Source organism: Chiloscyllium plagiosum, unplaced genomic scaffold (genome assembly GCF_037043375.1).
Source record: "Chiloscyllium plagiosum isolate Xiang-an unplaced genomic scaffold, Cpla_swu_hap1 HiC_scaffold_20, whole genome shotgun sequence".
NCBI classification, from domain to species: Eukaryota; Metazoa; Chordata; class Chondrichthyes; order Orectolobiformes; family Hemiscylliidae; genus Chiloscyllium; species Chiloscyllium plagiosum.
The window spans coordinates 20,586,837-20,611,300 of record NW_028270158.1 but is presented as its reverse complement, the minus strand read 5'-3'; the positions used below and the strand labels follow the sequence as shown (position 1 = coordinate 20,611,300).

Sequence of the window (24,464 nt, the reverse complement as noted above, 5' to 3'; positions counted from 1 at the left end):
TGGAAAATTAGTCTTTAGCATTCTTACCCCCTTTGACTTAAATTGAAATTTTCAAATCTGCTCCATCTACCTCAAAAAAACTTACCTCAAGAAGCTTTGCTACGCTGACCAATTACCATCCATGTCCATCTCAATATCTATTAACTCTTTGTGAAGTCCAATTCCATCCAAAACAAAATATTGCTTCCTAATCTGATAAGGCTGTTCTACTAAGAGTGCTCTCATTTGTTATGACTAGATACAAAAAAATCTGTTCGACACTTGATTACTTGTTACCAATGGCAAAACCTGCCTGCCACTACTTTTTTAATCTTGCTCTGATTTATGATTGACTGAGTGCTGCTTTAACTTTACCCTCTTTATCCTCTTCACCTGAAAATAAGCCTTCTGACATAAAGTATGCTTTCTATTCCTTATGTCCCGCCAATGCTGAAAATTCAGATTCATGACTCTAGCTTGCCCACAAAACCACAAAACTCCCGATTTTCCTCAGCTATTCCTTTCTATGACAATCTTCCAGCTTTTGACAGCCAAGGCCAGTAACACCTGGTCAGCACAACTTCTTATCCTTATTTTAGGCAAACCTCCTCATTGAATTAAACAAAACTAAATTATATTCAAAATCATGTTAAGTTCAGCTGCACAACCTTCAAATCGTGCTGAAGTTATAATCATATTCAATGTAAGTTAATGAAAGAGCAATAAAAACTGTTAGATATCGTCAGTAATCAGAAAGAAGAGTGTCATTATATTCTACTTGCAGCACTGTTTATTTCTTGCTGGTTTTGTAGATTTATGCCCATCTCTCAAACTGTTCCTCCCTCATTTACTTCTAATGACATAGAGGCTGTTCATCTTTCTCAGTGCATTATCAATCTTAGCTTTTCACATTTGTTTCTCAGTAACAAAACAATGTAGTGCAATACTGACCTGAATGCATAGTTCCGTACAGAAGGAAATTTGTGAACTGAAGCAGAACACAGAACAATCCAGTGGCTCGAAACAAAGGCTACAATAAATATAGTTGTGCAAAATGTAAAATGTCATACATTTCCACCCAGTGGCAAGGCTTATATATTACAGTCATACAACAGATTCATAGAGTCAGAGAGACGTGAAGCATGGAAACAGACCTGTCAGTCCAACTTGTCCATGCCGACCAGACATCTTCAATTAATTTAGTCCCATTTACCAGCATTTGGCCCATATCCCTCCAAACCCTTCCTATTCATATAGCCATCCTTATGCCTTTTAAATGTCATAATTGTACCAGCCTCCACCACTTCCTCTGGCAGATCATTTCATATTTGCACCACCACTTGCATGAAAAAGTGGCCCTTAGGTACCTGTTAAATCTTTTCCCTCTCATCTTAAACTTATGCCCTCTAGTTTTGGATTCCCCTACCCTGGAAAAAAAGATCTTGATTATTTAGCCTCTTTACAAACCTCTAAAAGGTCACCATCAGCCTTTGACGCTCCAGAGAAAATAGCCCCAATCTATTCAGCTACTTCTGCACATTCAGCTTTGAAACAGTTTTCCACCATCAAATAACTGGATTTCAAATACATCTACTTAACTTTCCAGTTTCCCTATTATAAAGACTATTCCACCACAATACATTTCGCTTTCAATCTCCATGCCAAAATCCTTATGTTTGCTTTCCTCATTTCTAGGTTCCTGCAAGGAGTCACTCTAATTGAACTCAACTTTGAGTAGAACAGATTTGGAGATGCCGGTGTTGGACTGGGGTGTACAAAGTTAAAAATCACACAACACCAGGTTATAGTCCAACAGGTTTAATTGGAAGCACACTAACTTTCGGAGCGCTGCTCCTTCATCAGGTGTTAGCATCACTTGATGAGCATCACTCAATATGCTTGCAACTTCATTCAGTCTAAATTCCAAGGTGTATTCTTCACTTCTCTAGCTTCATTTCTGTATGTGCTTCCAACATTCTGCAGATCTGCTGTGTGACCTGGAATTCCATTCCAAATGTTTGCTGTTTTACTACCCTCCTAAAGGCTTTCTCAAAAGCATGATATTCTACTATTCAGTATTCATTTTTCTTCTGTGTTCTACTTCATGAATATGATCAAGGGTCTCTGCTGAAACAGTCACTATCATGGCTTGAATCAAATGTGTTGTAACTTACTGACTTGTCTATCACAAAATTTGCCCACTGACATCTCTGAACCACTGTTTGTAGCCCTAACTCTGACTAGCTCCTGCTCCCATACCCACATGTCTGTCCTTGGCCTGCTGCAATGTTCCAGTGAAGCTCAACGCAAACTGGAGGAACAGCATCTCATCTTCCGACTAGGCACGTTACAGCCTGCCGGTCTCAACATTGAATTCAACAACTTCAGATTATTATCCCATCTCAGCCCCTCTGTTTTCATTCTGCTCCATAATTTTATTTCATTTATTTTATTTATCTTTCTCTAATTTTTTTTTCACTGTTCTGTACCTCATATTTCTTAATTGTCTCTCTTTCTCTCGCCCCCCCAGTCTCTTATCATCTTTTTCCTCTCCTCTTCCCCCTTTGCCACCCTTCTCCCCTGTTTTCCATTTTGTCTCTGCTTCACCCATCCCCCATATATTTTGTCACATAGCACTGGTTTCAGCCTTGGTCATTCACAGCTCCTAATCTCCCTATAATCTCTCTATGCACTGTCATTATCATCTCTTTATTGCTACCTTTGCTTCTGGAGCCATGACTCACCTTCTCTTAGCCTAGTATAAATACCTCCCGATTTCTCCCTTTGTTTAGCCTTGACAAAGGGTCAGTTAGACTCAAAACGTCAGCTCTTTTCTCTCCTTGCTGCCAGACCTGCTGAGATTTTCCAGTATTTTCTCTTTTGGTTTCAGATTCCAGCATCCACTGTAATTTGCTTTTTTCCCACATTAGCCTGATCTTTATGCAATCTGCTTATAGTGCATGAGTTTGGCTCAATCGGTAGTACCCTTGTCTCTCATTTAAAAAGATAAATTACTACTCCGGAGCTTAAATATAGTACATACTAACGTCAACACACCAGTCCAAATCTGAGAGAATGTTGCATTATCACAGGTATCATTCTTGAGACATCGAACAGAGGATCCTGTATTCCTGTTTTTGTGAATCAGGCGAAGGTTAAAGTTCCCAGGGTTTACTTCAAAAGAACAGCCAGTCCTGCCTCATAATATTCCTCTCCCCATCATTCCACCTTCCAAGCCCACATCTGCTACCATCGAGAAAGGATAAGGACAGCAGGAACGTGGGAGCACCACAAACTGCAAGATCCCCTCCACGTCACACATCATCCTGATCTGGAACTATATTATTATTCCTTCAGTATCGCTGGAACAAGATTTTGGAATGCCCTCTCTATCAGTTTTGAAAATGTATCTACATCCCAAGGACTACAAGTGGTTCAAGAGAACAGCTCATCACCATTTTCAATATATATTTCGGCATAGGCAAAAAATGCTGGCCTGACCAATGACACGCACATGCTGTGAATGAATTTAAAACAAAAACTCATCGTTACCATCACTACCAAAACCAGACTAAAAAGGTACATCATCACAAGGTTGGATTTTGTGTTGGATCCAGCTGTGTATGTAACAACCAACATGCTTGTCTACATAATGACAGTCATTGTATTTCACTGTAAATTGTATGTAAAGTGCTTTGAGGTGTTTTCGAGAGATGTGCACCCAAGTCTTCAGTGTGTCATTAAAATTTATTATATTGCTATCATTACAACCCTGCAGCTTTGCACAGGATATGACAGTAATATATTGCATTATTTGGTTGCGTAATCCAAATTTACCACAATTGAAGCTCGTCAGTGTAAATATAACCAGTAACTAAGGAAGGGGCATGGGTAACTGACAAAGAAAAAAAAATCATATCTATTAAATTATGTAAATATGCTATCGTGCAAGGATAATTAATTCTATTTACCTTTAGACAGAATCATGAACTACATGGCTGTTGATCAAGATCAAAGTTAATCAAACTGACACCACATGGCTCTGATCCCATTCACATAACTGAAAGACAACTCCAGAGGATTAGCAAATTGAGGCCATTTTGCAACTGTTATCTGGGAGGGCAGGAATCTCTGTGGACTACTGACAGCTGATCTCATCGTTGATAATTTTAGAAAAGAAACAAGGAGTGAAAAATGACAGATCATCAGTGAAGGGAAAAAGAATTGTTAAAACAAATAGTTTTGGGGTATGAGGCTGAAAATAAAGTACCCCCTTCAATTATCAATTCTTATTCTATTGACAGGAGGAGAACTGCCCTATTTTGGAAACAGAAGCTAGAAAGGGCTATTTAATTCTCCAGTACATTTCAGCCAGAATTACAATCCAATCTTTTTCCAACAATTGTTATATTCTTTAACAGTTTCTGTAATAACTCAGAAAACCTAATTAGAAAGGAATGTTGTTTATTGTTGAACAACTGTTTTGCAAAGCCATCACAGAGTCTGCATTGTTTTGAAACACCTGTTCAGAGATGTTACTACACACCTCTAGAAGAGGTAGGGCTTGAACCCAGGCCTCCATAGCCTCCACACTTTCATTGTGCCTCAAGGACCTCTACGTCTATTTTATGTTTTTCATAATCAACCTGTTCACAGATGTTATTACACCCTTCTGGAGCAAGTGAGACTTGAAACTGGGCCTCCTGACTCAGAGGTAAGGATACTACCACTATGCCACAACAGCCCTCTGGGTCTCTCTCTTTCTTTTGCTTTGCGACAAGAGTTCTTAGTGTTTTTTTTTGTTTTTAACTATTAATTACCGCCAATAATCATCCATGTGAAAGTCACAGTTGGAAGCCAACATGATTGACCAAGTATTGGGTTTGAACCCATGACCTTGACATTATCAACACTAAGCTCTGATCATCTGAACTAACCAGCCAGTTCAGGGTCAGCTTTTCTTTTCATATATTTGGGTCTGCTCATTTTTTGAAATAACCAGGAAACATGATCACACACAACTTAACAAACTTTCCACCAAATCAGTGTAACCTTTACTTTTGCTTTTAACTATTAACTAGGACCAGTAATCTAAAGTGCAGCCAATTAGACATTTACATGCAAAACCCATTAGTAACAATAAAAACCATCAAAAGGGAGGAGGTCGGGGTAGGAAGAGCAGGGAAGGACTAAATCAAAATGGACTTGCAGTGGAAAATAAAGCACTGTCTCTTCTAAAATCCTTAAGGGCTTCCCCTAATTCTGAGGCTGTGTTCTCTATATTTGGCTATCCCTTAGCTAGGGAAAGCATTCATTTTGTATCCAGCCTTTTGTATAGACAAAGCAATCCTGGTTCTGAAGAGGTTAATGTATATGTTACATTGGCTTCACCTATTCTACTGATAGCACAAATAATTTGTGGATGTTGACAAGGAGTTCTACCCTAGTTCTCTGAGGGAGCAGATATTGGTCTAGTTCCCTAAGATCCTAGTATTTTTGCCCAACTAAGTGTAGTTGGACTTATTGTAGTGATTGTAACAAGTTCAGCCAGGTGGACCTCACAGTTTATGAATTCGCTGACTGGGGTATTAATCTCATCCAATTTGGAAGGTCTGGCTGACAGATAAGAACAGGAGTGTCTGCTGTCTCTTGTATGCAGCTGTAAATGTAACTGTTTGTTGTAAACTATTTTTGTAATTTGTTTAATAAAGTAAAAAAAAGAAACAAGATGCTTGCCCTTTGATGTGAAGGGCACTGCTTGTCACTGACCACTTGGGTGTTTCCTTTCTTCCTGGTGGTGGAAACTGAATAAAGAATTCGTGCACCTTGTGTCTTTCACTGTGTCTCAAAAAAAAAAGAAAAATAAATAAAAAAGAAAAAAAAAAGAAAAAAAAAGAAAAAATAGAACAGGAGTGTCATCCTGTTCACTCCGAGAGCTAACTCTGAGGGAGCTGGATCAGTGTGTGTGTGAAGACTCGCAAACAAAAAAGAAAAAAGAAAAAAAAAAGAACAGGAGTGTCAGACATCCTGTTTACTCTGATCGCTGGCTCTTAGGGCTAAGGGCCCTCCACATCTAAATAAAGGGTGACTGAATACCAGCCTTAGTTCAGTTATTTCAGTGGTGATGAAAGAAAAGCACCCTCCTTTAGAAATTCACTCGCAACAGTCATCTTTGAGTTGGGGTAAGCATTTAGGCATCATGACATTATTTGGGAAGCTCTACTGGTTCGATTCTACTGTCAATGCCTGGGCCCAGTCTGAGGAAAGAATGAGCTAATTTTTTCCAGGCAAATGACATGTGGACAGATGAAAGTCAACCAGTAATGCTCCTAACAGCTTGTGGACCCGCAGCTTTTTCTGTTATTAGGAGCCTTACTCTCCGTGAGGCAGGTAAAAGCAAGGACTGCAGATGCTGGAAACCAGAGTCTAGATTAGAGTGGTGCTAGAAAAGCACAGCAGGTCAGGCAGCATCCGAGGAGCAGGAAAATCAACGTTTCGGGCAAAAGCCCTTCATCAGGGCCTCCGTGAGGCACCAGATACTAAAACCTTTCAAGAATTCACAGATTTAATTAAGGAATATGACAATCCCAAAGCCTCCTCTAATTTTGAGATGCTATCAGCTTTACTTGGCAATTCAGAACCAGGGAAATCCAGACCGGATTTTTGACTAAGTTAAGATGACTAGCAGAGGCAAGTTATAGAGTCATAGAGATGTACAGCATGGAAACAGACCCTTCGGTCCAATCCGTCCATGCACACTTGCAATTGCAGTTAGATGAGGACTCCCAGAAGCATGCTACAATTAATACCGATAAGGGTTTGTACCAACATACGAGTCTGCTATTTGTGGTATGTCAGCCTGTGCAATTTTTCAGTGGATGATGGAGAATATTTTACAAGGTCTACCGACGTTGCATTTATCTAGATGACGTGCTAATAACAGAGAAGACCAATAAGGAGCACTTCGGGTACTTGGGATAGCCCTTAGACGTTTCTCCCAGGTGAGTATACGCCTTAGAAGGGAAAAATGTGTGTTCCAGGCAGCCAAAGTGGTTTATTTGGGCTACAGAGTTGACAAGACTGTGTTACACCCAATGGAAGATAAAGTGAGGACAATCAAGGTGCCCAGGCTCCCACATCTGTACTGCAGCTTAGATCATTTCTTGGGCTGGTGAATTATTATGCAAAATTCATATGTAATCTGGCTTCCATCCTGGCATTTTTGCATTAACTCTTAATAAAGGGTCAGCCTTGGAAATGGTCAAATAGCCAAGACATAGCTTTTAGGGAAGTGAAGAAACAGCTGTCATCCTCCAAAGTGTTGGCACACTATGATCTCAAGTGAGCTTGGTAATAGCATCAGGGTTATTAGCTTGCAGGTAACCAATGCAGAGGAACACCCAGTGGTGTATGCAGCCAGGACTTTGGCTAATGCAGAGTGTAAATATACCCAGATAGAGATAGAAGGTTTGGCGGTCGAATTTGGATTCGGTAAGTTCCACCAATACCTTTACAGACATAAGTTAATAATAATAATAAAAAACCACAAATTCCTGCCAAATCTACTTAAAGAGGACAAGACAGTGTGACCCATAGCTTCAGGCCAAATTCAGCAGTGGGCACTAATACTCAGCGCATATAATTACAAATTGGAACACTGCCCGGGAGGCCAAGTAGCAAATGCGGATGCATTGAGCCGTCTCTTGCTGGCAGATACACTACCAGTGGTATCATTACTGCAAGAGTCTAAAATATTTTAAAATTTTCAGAACACATTTCCAGTCACAGCTGACAATATCAGTCTTTGGACGCAGAACAATCCGGTCTTGGCAAAACTGAAACAGCTGGTGGTGAAGGTGGAAACCAAAGGGCCATCACAACCAGAACTGAAACGTTTTTGGGTCTGGAGAGATCAGGTCACAGTAGAAGATGATATATTATTATGGGGAGCAAGAGAGATTGTCCCGAACTGGCTCAACTCCACCAGAGTTTTCCAAGGGCTTTCAAAATGAAGAGGTTGGTGAGAAGTTCTGTCTGGTGGCCAAGATTGGATGTAGATATAGTCTCATTGGTGAGGCAGTGCCTCGAATGCCAACATGGACAAAAAATACCTCCATCATCCCTCCCACATTCATGGGAATGGACAGGTAAACCCTGAACTTGGTTACACGTCAACCATGCAGGTCCTTTCATGGGCTCAATGTTCTTAGTCATTGTGGACGCTCACTCAAAATGGTTGAACGTGTATAGAATTCATTTGTCAAACATGGGGATGACGATAGAAAAGCTGTGCACATTTTTTGCCATGCATGGACTTGCAGCAGTGTTCATCACAGGTAACGGGCCATCATTTACCAACAAGAAATTTGAGTATTTCTTAAAGTCAAATAACATTTGACATATAAAGACAGCTCCATACCATCCATCATCCAATAGTCTGGCAGAAAAAGCAGTTCAAACATTGAAGCCAGGCTTAAAGAAACCGCCTACAGTTTCACTCGATACCAAACTGTCCCGATTTCTATTTGATTATAGGACCACCTCTCAGGCAACAAGAGGGAGTGCTCTAGCAGAGTTGCTAATGAGAAGATTCTGTACCAGGTTAAATCTGATCTTCTCAGACCTGGGGAAGAGAGTGAAAATGCATAAGGAACCCAATGCTGAACACAAGACTCTGCTAAGCAAGAAGGACAGTTTACTTCTGGGGACAAAGTTTGGTGTAGGAACCATGGGAATTCCTGTGTGGGTAAGAGGCATGGTCGACACGAGGTTAGGTCAGTGACGTAGGTGCAACAATCCTGAACAAGCATGTGGACCATACGAAAGCTGCAAACTCACAAATGGTACAGAAACAAAACATGCCCGGCTCCTCAACAGCCTTTCCAACTGTTCCAAAACCCCTGGGCTCTCCCTTTCTGTCAAGCATTGAAGCTCAGAATCTGAAATGGCCATGGCAGATGTTGCTACCTTGATGTCTTTGCTGCCTATAGTACAGAATGAATTTCTTCCAAGAGGCTCCAGGCATAAGAGGCAAGCTGCTGTGCATTACACATTGCCCATCTCAGAGGTAGAGTTGGAGGAACATGACCCAATGGTAAAACGCCCCCAAGAGGAGCCAAAACAAAAAGAACTGGCCATGTCCTCGAACTCAGAGGGGGAGAGATATAGTGATTGTAACAAGGTTAACTAGGTGGACCTCATAGAATATGAGTTTCCAGATTGATTAATCTGGTCTAATCAGGGAGCTCTGGCTGACAGATAAGAACAGAAATGTCAGACATCCTGTTCACTCAGAGCTGGCTCTGAGACAGCTGAATCAGTGTCATGGATCGGATACCAGCTTCTGTGGAGTTATATCAGCTAACATGCAATAAATCTTATTATCTAAGAATTGCGTCTCTTTGGTAGATATTCCTCAGCAACATATCCTCTACCACTAATCACTCATTCAACTCAAGACAAAGTAAAGCAAAGACAAAGGAGGATTGGTGGCAGCAAGCTACCTCAAACAACCCTTTTTCAGTACAGTACAACATTGTGGTAGGAGCAGCAAATACCATAAGGTGCCAGTAGTGGTCATCTGGGAAAGTACCGCATACCCTGTCAGTCCTTTAAGAATGTTGTAGCTTTCAAGGAGCTCAACTCATACAAGCAAAAACAAACGTGACCAGCCATTAAAGTTGCCTCAACTCATCCATCCATCCAAAATACAGATCCATCCTTGCATTTAACCTCAGCCTCACAAAGGGATTTAGCTTCCATTACCATATTACAAATTCATTGCAAATGTTGCTCCTTCTTTGCTCATAAATTATTTCCTGACATCAGTCTGTAAATTTGCTTTTCAGCTGAATTAATGGATCTCACTATGTGGCAACGAAAGATACAGAGCAAAAATATATAAAAGTGCATCAGCCTTGATCAACAAAATGCATCAGAGAACTGCTATCATCTCTAATCTTCCATATCACAAGCCATCTGCCAACACGCATCGCTGGCTTTATCTCTGAATATACAATACAAGCTGTTGGCTCGTTTAGATTCATTCACCAAACTATCTACCCAAACTTCTCTATCAAACCAAAGTTTGGGAGTTGAATGGTTGATATGTCACAGAAATTTAACCACGCCAAGTTTTATAATTGTAAAAGCCAAATAATGGGGCATAGGTTCATGAGACATAATTGGCCAACAATTTATAGAAACAGAGGGAGGCCATTCATAACCTCAAGCCTATTTCACCATTCAATTAGAACATAGCTGATTTGTACAAACTGCACAAACGTACTTTGGTTCCAAAACATTTTAACCCCTTGCCTAACAAAAATCTATTAATCTGTTTTAAATATTGAATTGACACCTCAGCTTCACTAAATGATAAAGCATTTTAAATCCAATTCTTTTACTAGATGAGCCATTAATAAGATTACATGTTTTGAATGTATTGGGAGGGTGGGTTGAATATGGAATAGAAAAACAAATTCCAAGACCTCAGTGAAAGGTATTTGGAGCCCAGCATGTTCCTCAATTCAGGCTGGTGGTTTGGGGCAGAAAGGATATAGTTAAAAACAGAATAAATAGGAGGGAAATATGGGCATATGAATTAAATAAACTAGAAAGGGTTCAGAAAAGATCTACAAAGATGTTGACAGGGTTGGAGGGTTTGAGTTATAGAGAGAGGTTGAATAGGCTACGGCTGTTTTCCCTGGAGCGTTGGAGGCTGAGGGGTGATCTTATAGAGGTTTACAAAATCATGAGGGGCATGGATAGGGTAAATAGACAAAGTCTTTGCCCTGGGGTGCGGAAGTTCAAAACTAGAGGGCGTAGGTTTAGGATGAGAGGGGAAAGATGAAAAAAAATCTAAACGACAACCTTTTCACGCAGATGGTGGTGCATGTGAGGAATGGGCTGACAGAGAAAGTGGTGAAGGCTAGTACAATTGCAACATTTAAAAGGCATCTGGATGGGTATATGAATAGGAAAGGTTTGGAGGGATATGGGCCATGTGTTGGCAGGTGGGACTAGATGGGTTGGGATGTCTGGGTGTCATGGACGAGTTAGACCAAAGGGTCTGTGTCTGTGCTGTCTCTCTATGACTAATTATTTTCTAGTATCTTTGCTACAGTGCAATTCATAGATCTGAACACCCCATTGCTGTATAATAAACTAACCTGAAGTGAATTTATAAGGGCTACCAGATATTTTCTGATTGAGGGACCTCAATAACTGTACTGGTGTACTATGCTTCATTTTAAAACAGGAATGAATGGTTCCAGTATTGGTGGTTGACTTCCTACTGTACTCAAGTACAAGTACAACCTGCTGTGGGACTCAACAAAAATGCCTTCTGACAGTTGCAGTAACTGCTGTAGAACAACTGTTTGGCGATCTCTTTGTTTAGTCACAGGGCTTGTGGCAATTCTATTTAGCCAGACAGTACATGCAGGACTATTTATTGATCTGTATCTAGGCTGGAAATCTGGGCCATGTCTGTCATAACTGATTAAAATCAACCTAGATCGAAGACTGGAGAGATAACCTGCAAAGCCTATATATTATTTTTGTTTAAAACTAACCTTATTGTGCCAAGAGTGAGAGTTAAAAGTTCCATGTGTTCATTTTAAGCCCTTCCATACAGAAATGTGTGCAAGATTGAACTGGTTCAAGTTCAGACTCAACGCTGAGTGGATAAACTCAGTAAACAATTACCCTCTCATTGGAGAAAGCAAGGGATACACAGGCAATGCATATTAGAAAAAATGTTTTTTAGATTATGACAAGCCTTACTGTCATCTCAAAGAAAGGATCCTCAGAACACTAATACTGCAAGGTTACCTTGTTAAATTAATCAAGTTCATTAAAATGAAGGATAGGAGTTTAAGCATGGTCGAACACTATTTTTTTAAAGTAGATCCAACGTCAATAGCTCATTCACAGAAAATGGGACTCCTTCACCTAAAGTGCGCAGGAAACTTGGTTAATTTATGTCTCAGTCATTTCAGAAGTTGTTTCTACATTGGTCTTGAAGGAATACCTTTCCTCCATTCCACTCAGGCAGATCTTCACCGTATCTTGGTATATTTTCACTGGAGCATAGGAGGTTGAGAGGTGACCTGATACAAGCTTATAAAATAATGACAGGTATAGAGAGAGGTAATGAGAGTTGCCTTTTCCCTAGAATGGGGGTTTCAAAACTAGGGGGCATATTTTTAATGTGAGAAGAGAGAAATTTTAAAAAGGCGTGAGGCAAATATTTTCCATAGAGGGTGGTTAGCATGTGGGATGAACTTTCTGAATTGGTGGATACAGGTACAATTACAACATTTAAAAGACATTTGGATAAATCCATGGATAGGAAAGGTTTGGTGGGATACAGGCCAGGAGAAGGCAGGTGGGACTAGTTTAGTTTGGGGTTAAATTCAGCAATGACTGGTTGGATCAAAGGGTCTGTTTCTGTGTCACATGACTCTATGGCTCTAAATTGGGAAACTGTTGCACACGGCAGCATTAACCATGCTCTTTCTGTAGCAGGTCAGCGGCTGACAAAGATTCTGCAGCACATAAACTAGAAACCATTTTAGGATGACTTCAGAACAGTTAACATGTGAAGTATTGTTCTCCATAATCGTGAGCCAGGACTTCACAGTGACTGAGAATCCACTCTCGGGCTGGAACATCAGGACAATGTCTGGATGTAGGTTTGCTCGCTGAGCTGGAAGGTTCACTTTCGGATGTTTCATCACCATACTAGATTACATCTTCAGTGAGCCTCCGGATGAAGCACCTTTGGTGTTTCCTGCTTTCTATTTATATGTTTGGGTTTCCTTTGGTTGGTGATGTCATTGCCGGTGGTGATATCATTACATATGGTGATGTCATTTCCTGTTCTTTTTCTCAGGGGGTGGTAAATGGGTCTAAGTCAATGTCTTTGTTGATAGAGTTCCAGTTGGAATGCCATGCCGCTAGGAATTCTCGTGTGTCTCGCTGTTTGGCTTGTCCCAGTCAAAGTGGTGTCCTTCCTTATCTGTATGTAAAGATACTAGTGAGAGAGGGTCATGTCATTTTATGGCTAGTTGATGTTAATGTATCCTGGTGGCTAGTTTTATACCTGTTTGCCCAATGTCGTGTTTGTTACAGGTCTTGCACAATATTTTGTAAATGACATTAGTTTTGCTTGTTGTCTGTATAGGGTCTGTCAAGTTCATAATCTGCTGTTTTAGTGTGTTGGTGGGCTTGTGGGCTACCATGATGCCAAGGGGTCTGAGTAGTCTGGCAACCAGAACCGTATCAACAAACTCATTGACTTGGACCCCATTTAGCACCCCCTGAGAAAAGGAACCGGAAATGACATCGCCATAGGAAATGACATCACCATAGGAAATGGCATCACCTACCCAAGGAAACCCAAACATATAAATAGAATGCAGGGAACACCAAAAGTGCTTTGTCTGGAGACTCACTGAAGATGTTACCTAGTATGATTATGAAACTTTTGAAAACGAACCTTCCAGCTCAGTGAGCCAACTTACATCCAAAACCTCAATCTGAGCTACAAATCTTTTCAAAACTTGCTAAGACAATGTCTACCACATCCCCCATGTGTTATGGTTTGCAGTCACCAGGTATGGATGACAGATTTCCTTTGCTTAAGGACTTAGTGAACCAGATAGGTTTTTACAACAATTAGTCATAGTTCACACAATGTTACTTAGAATAACTCGATCATTAAGTTACACTGCCATCATGGGATTTTGACTCATGTTCCAAAGCATTAGCCTGTGCCTCTGAATCATTCGTGCAGGTACATTATCACTTCAACATCTTTCAAGGTTATGACATGGCCTTCTCCAGGACAATTATGGATGGATAACATGTCAGTTTAGACAGCAATGTCCATGTCCAATGAACAACTGAAAATCTAATTTCTCCCACTGTCTTCAATCCCAAATCTATGCTCAGCATTCTGGGTAATCCAAGATGGAGGACAGGAAAAATTTCTGGCTGTAATAGCTGCTCCTTTTTTTGAGGTATTTTAGGTGCTGGAGGTGATCTCCTCGAATTCCAGGAGCAGCAATTACTGGTTTATATGCTGTTGCATTGTTTTGGTACTTTGGAAAAATAAAAGTCAAAACAACAGCAATTTTAAAAGGGAGAAGAGCGGACAAAGGAAGCACATGATGAGGTCAATGCGGGAGAGAGAGAGAAAGAAACTGACACAGCAGTGAACCTGCACAGTTACTGCCTTTGCTGTTTGAATTCATGTATCGCTGGACATAGCAGTGCGTTTGGGAAAATTAACAAACAGTGAAATTCACAACTGATCTTGGAGAAACTGTTTGGGTGAAGTTCATAGCACAGACGCAGGTAAGTGTATTGTTTTTAAGTGTGATCTACAGAAAGTCTGCAGTAGTGAGTAGAGTGGGTTCTTTCTTGATTATATGTTTTTGGAGATCTGTCTCTTGAGTAAACTTAAAATATAAGCCATAACTATTAATTTAACCTGGGGCAGTGTTTTGTAGAGGAATAAGACGGTGTTATTTTCTGGCTCTGTTGATTATGAAAGTGCAAAAATGGCCTTTAGTAGAGCGATATGCGCTTCTTGTCAGATGTGGGAGTTTAAAGAGAGTTTATGGGTTACTGCGGATTATATCTGTAATAAGTGCTGTTGGTTGCGAATCTTATCATATTGAATGGATTGGTTGGACAGACAGTTAGAAGCAATGAGGAATTTGCAGCAGCAACAGTATGTGATGCATGGCAGTTATAGGAAAGGGGGAAAGTCTCAGATACAGTCACAGAGATGGGTTAACTCCAGGAACAGTAAGAGAGGTAGGCAGCTAGTGAAGGAGCCTTCTGTGGCTATACCCATTTCAAATAAGTATGATGTTTTGGAAAATGTAGGGGGTGATGGATTCTCTGGAGAACGTAGCATAAACAGCCAAGTTTCTAGTATTGAGACTGGCTCTAATGCAATGAGGAGTACGTCGGGTTCCAAGAGATCAATTGTGTTCAGGGACTCTCTAGACCGAGGTACAGACAGATGTTTCTGTGGCCAGCAGCAAAAAATCAGAATGGTGTGTTTCTTGCCAGGTGACAGGATCAAGGATGTCTCAGAGAGGGTACAGAATGTTCTCAAGAGGGAGAGGCCAGCAAGGTCATTGTCCACATTGGAACCAACGACATCGGAAGGGAAAAGATTGAGATTCTGAAGGGAGTTTACAGACAGTTATGCAGGAATTTAAAAAGGAGGTCCTCGAGAGTATTAATATCTGGATTACTCCCGGTGCTACGAGCTAGTGAGGGCAGGAATAAGAGGATAGAGCAGATGAATGCATGGCTGAGGAGCTGGTGTATGGGAGAAGGATTCACATTTTTGGACCATTGGAATCTTTTTTGGGGTTGAAGTGACCTATATAAGAAGGACGGTTTGCACCAAAATTGGAAGGGGACTAATATACTGGCAGGGAGATTTGCTAGAGCTGCTTGGGAGGATTTAAACTAGTAAGGTTGGGGCTGGGGGGCAGGGGTGAGACCCAGGCAGATAGTGAGGAAAGAGATCAATCGGAGACTGGTACAGTTGAGAACAGAAGTGAGTCAGACAGTCAGGGCAGGCAGGGACAAGGTAGGACTAATAAATTAAACTGCATTTATTTCAATGCAAGGGGCCTAACAAGGAAGGCAAATGAACTCAGGGCATGGTTAGGAACATCACAGCAATTACAGAAACATGGCTCAGGGATGGGCAGGACTGGCAGCTTAATGTTCCAGGATACAAATGCTACAGGAAGGATAGAAAGAGAGGCAAGAGAGGAGGGGGAATGGCCTTTTTGATAAGGGATAGCATTACAGCTGTGCTGAGGGAGGAGATTCCTGGAAATACATCCAGGGAAGTTATTTGGGTGGAATGGAGAAATAAGAAAGGGATGATCACCTTATTAGGATTGTATTATGGACCCCCTAATAGTCAGAGGGAAATTGAAAACAAACTTGTAAGGAGATCTCAGCTATCTGTAAGAATAACAGGGTGGTTATGGTAGGGGATTTTAACTTTCCAAACATAGACTGGGACTGCCATAGTGTTAAGGGTTTAAATGGAGAGGAATTTGTTAAATGTGTACAAGAACATTTTCTGATTCAGTATGTGGATGTACCTACTAGAGAAGGTGCAAAATTTGACCTACTCTTGAGAAATAAGGCAGGGCAGGTGAATGAGGTATCAGTGGGGGAGCACTTGGGGCCAGTGAGCATAATTCTCTTAGATTTAAAATAGTGATGGAAAAGGATAGACCAGATCTAAAAGTTGAAGTTCTAAGTTGGAGAAAGGCCAATTTTGATGGTATTAGGCAAAAACTTTCAAAAGCTCGGATGCTGCCTGATCTGCTGTGCTTTTCCAGCACCACACTTTCAACTCTGATCTCCAACATCTGCAGTCCTCACTTTCTCCTAGTCCATTTTATTTTAGCCAATCAACCTGCTTTTGACTGGGTTTTGACAAGTTTGATTCTTCTTGAGGCATCCAAAGTAAGCATTTTGTTTTTTCCATCTTTCTGTTAGTGTTTCGATAGACAAGAGCGCAAACATTAGTTGCACATCAAAATCTCAGATGGACAAAATAATGTAACATAACTATAAAAATCAAAAAAAAATCATTGAGTTCACCACAAGCCATATCACAAGACATTGGCTAATATATAATAATTTATTTAACATTTTTGAATTGATGATTATAAGACACATATTAATATCATAAATTAATCTAATAACTTCTCATTTAATGGTCATGGATCTTGAATATTGTCTATAAACTTTACAGAATCACAGAGCAGGATGTTCTGGCTTTGCAGGATGCCTCATTCACCTGCCCAAAAGGTGTTAAGAATACCAAGATGACTCTTCAGACGTGGGCCTGCCATATTTTCTTCCAATCAGGCAGTTTAGTGGTGGGTATTCCTCTGAGATCAAATAGCTGGGGGGCAGGTGTCCTGTTCTGTGAGAGGTGCAAGACTATCAGTTGATGATCGCTGAGGCACTTAGCCAAGCTACAGTGAAGGCCATGGCTGCTTCCAAGAAAGACACTCAAGATAATATGGACCATGGTGTCAACCTTTGTGGGGCTGGGGATTGTAAGGTAAGGGGGAAGGGGAAGTGGAGGCAATGAGGAGGTAGGTCCCTCATTATGCAGCTCTCTTTCCTATTTCCAGCTGCTTGTTATAGCACAAATTAGTACTAAGACTATTCTACCAAAAGATATTGGTGTAGAATTATGCCATTTGGCCCATTGAGTCTTCTGTACCATTCAATCATGATTGATATGTTTCTCAGTCCCATTCTCCTGCCTTCTCCCCATAATTCTTGATCCTCTTATTCATCAAGAACCTATTCAAAGACTTGGCCTCCACAGTGTTCTGCAAAAATGAGTTCCACAGATTCACCATGCTCTGACTAAAATAAATGCTCCTTATCTCAATTCTAAAGAGTCATCTCTTCAATTTGAGGTTGTGCCCACATGTCTAACTCTCTCCACTCATGAAACATCTTCTCCACATCCACTCTATCCAAGCCTCCCAGTATTCTGTAAGTTTCAATGATATCCCCATCCTTCTAAACTCCATTGAGTCCAGATCTCAACCACTCCTTATATGACCAGCCTTTCATTCCTGGGGTCACTCTTGTGAAACAATTCTGGACACCCTCCATTTTCTGTACATTCTTCCTTAGATACAAGCCCAAAACAGCTCACAATATTCCAATTATAGTCTGACCCTCAGCAGTACATCTCTACTCTTATATTCAGACCCTCTCGTAATGAATGCTAACATTACATCAGCCTGGCTGACTGAGAACTGAACCTGCTTGTTAACCTTAGGAGTCCTAGTTCAGGATTGTCTTAAGTCAATTTGTCTTTCAGATTTCTGAAGCCTTTCCCCATTTACAAAAGTGTCTTCACCTCTATTCTTCCTACCAAAGTGTTTAACCTTACACTTTCCCACATTGTATTCCATCTTCCATTTTTTTTGCCTACTCCCCTGGCCTGCCCAAGTCCTTTTGCCGCCTCCCCATTTCCTCAACACTACCTGTTCCTCCACCTGTGTGTCATCTGCAAGCTTAGTAACAATGCTCTAGGGTCCTCTGTTCAGTTGTTAATGTATAATATGAATAGTTAAGGTCCTAAAACTGACCCCTGTGGACCTCCACTAGTTATTGCTGCCATCTCGAAAAATATTTTGTCTCTACTCTCTGCCTTCTGCCAGTCAGCCAGTCATCTATCCATGCCAGTATCTTGGCCCTAATACTCTTGTCTTATTTCGCAGCCTTTTGTACGACACCTTGTCAAAGGTCTTCTTGTAATCCAAATGGATCACATCCACTGATTCTCATGACCTCCTCAAAGAATTCTAACATATTTGTCAGGCATTGAAAGATCTAACTAATGTCCCATCTGTACCCCTTTAACAAAACAAGTTGAATCGACTGCCCCTCATCTTTCTCTGTTAGAGCTGAGATATTTGCAACCTGGATGGGAATAGTCCCTTAAGTTGTCATTATTTAACCACTTAAGGGCTTAATTGGCAGCAGGCTGAGAAAGCTAAACCTGGGCCTTACCCGAAAGCAAATATCTGCAACCAACTTTGTTGCTTATTCGAAGCATAGCAACTTCACAAAACCATTGTTAATTCAAATAGATTGAACATCTAATATGACAAGAGTTGCAAAACCTCTGTTCTGATCAAGTTGTTTTAGCGTGGTGAAACTGGTACTTAGTTCTGCAGTTCCAATAATATATTGGAAAAGGTGATTTTCAATTTTTATGTTGATACTGTAAATCGTTTGGATGAATGGTGCAGTGCTTCACATAAAACATATTTTGTGGCAATGAATCTCAGCATTTTCGCAAAGTGCACATATCAGAATTTTAGAATTACTTTTAATCAACCTGTTCAAAAATGTTATGATACATCTCAGGATAGGTGGAATTTTAACACATCATCTCGCTAAAATTAATCATGCTATCACTGTGCCATAGATCCCGAAAAACATTTTATATTCTGGTGTTAACAATACAAAGTATGCTAATTAGAACACATTCACTAGGGTCTTAAACAATTTGCTTGCTATAATGAGGTGTGCACCATAATGAATGTTCCATAACAAGGCATAAAATGTAATATGAAAAGGTCAGTAACAAAGGACCAACAACGTAATGAGGAAGAAAATGTTACAATATTTATTTGGTGAAGGTTGGATATGTGGTAAAATGTGTTAAGTGGCATTAGCAGAGTCATTAGGGACATTTAAGAACCTGCTGGATGTGAACATAGCCAGAAGTGAACTGAGGGGTGCGTAGGTAAAGTTATTTTATTTTACATTAGGATTAATCCTCGGCACAACACAGGCTGATGTACCTGTTCTGTGCTGTACTTTTCTATGTTCTATGTTCTAAAAGCTGATTGGGAGCAGATGTTTTCAGGTAAAGGGAAGGCTGGAAAATGGGAAGCCTTCAGAAACGAGATAACAAGATTCCAGAGAAAGTATATTCCTGTTAGGCTGAAAGGAAAGGCTGGTAGGTATAGAGAATGCCGGATGACCAAAGAAATTTGAGGGTTTGGTTAAGAAAAAGAAGGAAGCATATGTAAGGTATAGCAGAGATCGAATTAATCCTTAGAAGAGTATAAAGGCAGTAGGAGTATACTTAAGAGGAAAATCAGGAGGGCAAAAAGGGGACATGAAATAGCTTTGGCAAATAGAATTAAGAAGAATCCAAAGGGTTTTTACAAACATATTAAGGACAAAAAGATAACTAGGGAGGGAATAGGGCCCCTCAAAGATCAGCAAGGTGGTCTTTGTGTGGAGCTGGAGAAAATGGGGGAGATACTAAACGAGTATTTTGCATCAGTATTTACTGTGGAAAAGGATATGGAAGAAAAAGAAAGTAGCAAAATAGATGGTGACACCTTGCAAAATGTCCAGATTACAGACGAAGAAATGCATGTCTTGAAACGCATAAAGGTGGATAAATCCCAGGACCTGATCAGGTGTACCCGAGAACACGGTGGGACGCTAGAGAAGTGAATGCTGGGCCTCCTGCTGAGGTATTTGTATCATCGATAGTCACAGGTGAGGTGCCAGAAGACTGATTAGATTAGATTAGATTAGATTAGATTAGATTAGATTACTTACAGTGTGGAAACAGGCCCTTCGGCCCAACAAGTCCACACCGCCCCGACGAAGCGCAACCCACCCATACCCCTACATTTACCCCTTACCTAACACTACGGGCAATTTAGCATGGCCAATTCACCTGACACATCTTTGGACTGTGGGAGGAAACCAGAGCACCCGGAGGAAACCCACGCAGACACGGGGAGAACGTGCAAACTCCACACAGTCAGTCGCCTGAGGCGGGTATTGAACCCAGGTCTCTGGCGCTGTGAGGCAGCAGTGCTAACCACTGTGCCAGCGTGCCGCCCACTGGAGGTTGGCTAAAGTGGTGCTACTCTTTAAGAAGGGTAGTAAGGACAAGCCAGGGAACTATAGACCAGTGAGCCTGATCTCAGTGGTGGGCAAGTTGTTGGAGGGAATCCTGAAGGACAGAATGTACATGTATTTGGAAAGGCAAGGACTGATTAGGAATAGTCAACATGGCTTTGTGCGTGGGAAATCATGTCTCTCAAACTTGATTGAGTTTTTTGAAGTAACAAAGGGGATTGATGAGGGCAGAGCCAAAGATGTGATCTATATGGACTTCAGTAAGGTGTTCGACAAGGTTTCCCATGGGAGACTGGTTAGCAAGGTTGGATCTCATGGAATACAGGAAGAACTCACCATTTGGATACAGAACTGGCTCAAAGGTAGAATCCAGAGGGTGGTGGTGGAGGGTTGTTTTTCAGACTGGAGGCCTGTGACCAGTGGAGTGCCACAAGGATCGGTGCTGGGTCCTCTACTTTTTGTCATTTACAGAAATGATTTGGATGCAAGCATAAGAGGTACAGTTAGTAAGTTTGCAGATGACACCAAAATTGGAGGTGTAGTGGACAGCGAAGATTACAACAGGATCTTGATCAGATGGGCCTATGGGCTGAGAAGTGGCAGATGGAGTTTAATTCAGATAAATGTGAGGTGCTGCATTTTGGGAAAGCAAATCTTATCAGGATTTATACGCTTAATGGTAAGGTCCTAGAGTGTGTTGCTGAACAAAGAGACCTTGGAGTGCAGGTGCATAGCTCCTTGAAAGTGGAGTTGAAGGTAGATTGGATAGTGAAGAAGGCGTTTGGAATGCTTTCCTTTATTGGTCAGAGTATTGAGTACAGGAGTTGGGAGGTCATATTGTGGCTGTAAGGACATTGGTTAGGCCACTGTTGGGATATTGCATGCAATCCTGGTCTCCTTCCTATCGGAAAGATGTTGTGAAACTTGAAAGGGTTCAGAAAAGATTTACAAGGATGTTGCCAGGGTTGGAACTTGAGCTGTGGGAAGAGGCTTAATAGGCTGGGGCTGTTTTCTCTGGAGCGTCGGAGGCAGAGGGGTGACCTTCCAGAGGTTTACAAAATTATGAGGGGCATGCATAGGATAAATAGTCAAAGTCTTTTGCCTGGGGTTGGGGAGTCCAGAACTAGAGGGCATAGGTTTAGGGTGAGAGGGGAAAGATATAAAAGAGACCTGCGGGGCACCGTTTTCACACAGAGGGTGGTACGTGTATGGAATGAGCTGCCAGAGGATGTGGTGGAGGCTGGTACAATTGCAACATTTAAGAGGCATTTGGATGGGTATATGAATAGGAAAGGTTTGGAGGGATATGGGCCGGGTGCTGGCAGGTGGGACTAGATTGGGTTGGGATATCTGGTCGGCATCGACGGGTTGGACCAAAGGGTCTGTTTCCATGCTGTACATCTCCATGACTCTCTTCATATCGATTTGACAACCAATAGAAATAATCTGTTAATATTGACCTATTTAAAATTCTTTCATAATTTTTATGACTCTCAATTAGGGATACGTTCATACTCTACTGTCCTGATGAAAATTAATCTCGATATATCGAGTTTTCTTTCGTTATCGGAAGGATGTTGTGAAATTTGAAAGGGTTCAGAAAAGATTTACAAGGATGTTGCCAGGGTTGGAGGATTTGAGCTAACAGGGAGAGGTTGAATAGGCTGGAACTGTTTTCCCTGGAGTATTGGAGGCTAGCTTAGGATAAGAGGGGAAAGATATAAAAGAGATGTAAGGAGCAACTTTTTCGTACAGAGGGTGGTGCATGTAAGGAATGAGCTGCCAGAGGAAGTAGTGGAGGCTGTTACAATTGCAACATTTAAAAGGCATCTGGATGGGTATATGAACAGGAAGGGTTTGGAGGGATATGGGCGGAATGCTGGCAAGTGGGAATGAATCGGTTGGGATATCTAGTCGGCATGGATCAGTTGGACCAAAGGGTCTGTTTCCATGCTGTACCTCTCTATGTCTCCAAATCTACTGTTTTTGTGAAAGAGTACACTGAACAGAATGTGGCTAAAGTGTTCAAATTTCAACATTTATTGAAGGAAGACACACTTACATAGTGCTTTTCATGACCACCTGACACCCCATCAGACTTTTCAGCCAATAAAGTACTTTTTGAATAGTGGTCTATATTACATTATAGGAAATATAGCAATTAATTTGTATACATCAAGCTACCGTGAACAGAAATGTGATGATGACCAGATAATAATTTTTGTGACATTGAGGTTAAGTATTGCCCGATCCTCTTCAAAATAGTGCCATCGGATCTTTTTCATCCATCTGGGCAGGTTTCAATTCAACAACTCAACCAAAAGATGAACTGCCTCAGTATTGTATTAGTGTCAGCCTTGATTTTTGCTGAAGTCCTGGAATGGGACTTGAACCAAGATACTTGTGCCTCAGAAGTGAATGCGCTACCAAATTGAGCTGACAATTAAAAAGTGATTTTGAAGCAAAAATAAATGTCGATAGCAAAGCAATTTTAAAGTTTGGTTACTTGAATAATATAATTTAATATATAATTGGTTTCATTATTCAGTGGAAAGTTGAGGAACAGTTATCTGGAAGGTTGTGAGAAATAATCAAAAACATTAAGCAATGTCAAGCAAGTCAATATATGAAAATACATTAAGGAACACACTAGATCAGAAACACAACATCTCAAAAATTCACATTCCATTTCCTTTCTACTTCCTTTCATTTGAATAAATGCAGTTAAGAGAAATGTTAATCCAAGAACAGCTTTGCAAAAATAAGATGTAACATTTTGGATTAATGAAAAGGCGAACAGTTGGTTATTTCTTCCAAGTCAAGCACTTCGACAGAGACTTTGAAACAGCTTTTCTTTGGTGTTTAACCATTAATTCCCCCAAGAATTATGCAATTTCTTGGTCAGGGCTAAATACATGCCAAAACTAAATGCAGGAGCACTACATCTTCCTAGCATCAATAACCAAATACTTTAGTGGCATTACGTTGCACAGTTGACATTGATAGAATGAAGTTTGGATTTGATATCAAATTAAATTTGTACTCAAGACCCAACAGCCATCAAGCAATATCACATAATTTGTCTTCAGCCCACTGCTGCAATATTCCTGGGTATTACTCATGGTAGCCAGCAATGTCAGCAGAGGGACATACACTCTCATTAGCATGCTCCCCACAGAGCGCAAGGCTAGTCAGCTTTGAGAAACGAGCTGATTTGTTGATTTTGGGATGCAAGTTCTAGAGGAACCCAATGTACAACTTCAATCATAGAGTCGTAGAGATATGCAGCATAGAAATAGACCCTTCAGTCCAAGTCATTCATGCCGACCAGATATCCTAAATTAATCTAGTCCCATTTGCCAGCGATCGGCCCATATCCCTCAAAACCCCTCCTATTCATATACCCATTCAAATGCCTTTTAAATGTTGTCATTTTACCAGCCTCCACTGCTTCTTCAATCCATTCATACCACACTCTGTATGAAAAAGTTGTCCCTTAGATCCCTTTTAAATCTTTCTCCTCTCATCTTAAACCTATGCCCTCCAGTTTTGGAATCCCCTACCCCAGTGAAAAGACCTTGCTTATTCACCGTATCCATGGCCCTCATGATTTTATAAACCTCTATAAGGTCAGCCCTCAGTCTCCGATGCTCCAGGGCAAATAGTCCCAGCCAATTCAGCCTGTCCCTATAGCTCAAATCCTCCAACCCTGGCAACATCCTTGTAAATCTTTTCTGAACCTTTTCAAGTTTCACAATATCCTTCCTATAGCAGGAAGACCAGAACTGCATGTAGTATTCCAAAAGTGGCCTAACCCATGTCCTGTACTCAATGCACTGACCAGCAAAGGCAAACATATCAAAAGCCACCCACCGAGCTTGCAATTTATATATGGGGACCCATTCAAAATGATGACATTAAACACGTGTGTGGTAAGCTTCAGATAGACAAGCAGTTCTCAGCCATCTTCCACCTCAACCATTCAGATGAGGGCAGAA

The 24,464-nt window shown here is 40.9% G+C and overlaps 2 protein-coding genes across 2 annotated transcripts in view; one reads left to right on the top strand and one right to left on the bottom strand.

Moving 5' to 3' along the window:
* LOC122560787 (uncharacterized) overlaps nucleotides 1–5,808 on the top strand; it is a 41,347-nt gene extending 35,539 nt beyond the window's left edge. Inside the window, exon 4 of the transcript XR_015760547.1 lies at nucleotides 3,072–5,808. The gene's annotated coding sequence lies outside the window, so the exon portion shown is untranslated. The remainder of the gene's footprint in view (nucleotides 1–3,071) is intronic.
* The window catches only part of chlsn (cholesin), a 411,930-nt gene that overhangs the window by 244,171 nt on the left and 143,295 nt on the right, over nucleotides 1–24,464 (bottom strand). The window lies entirely within an intron of this gene.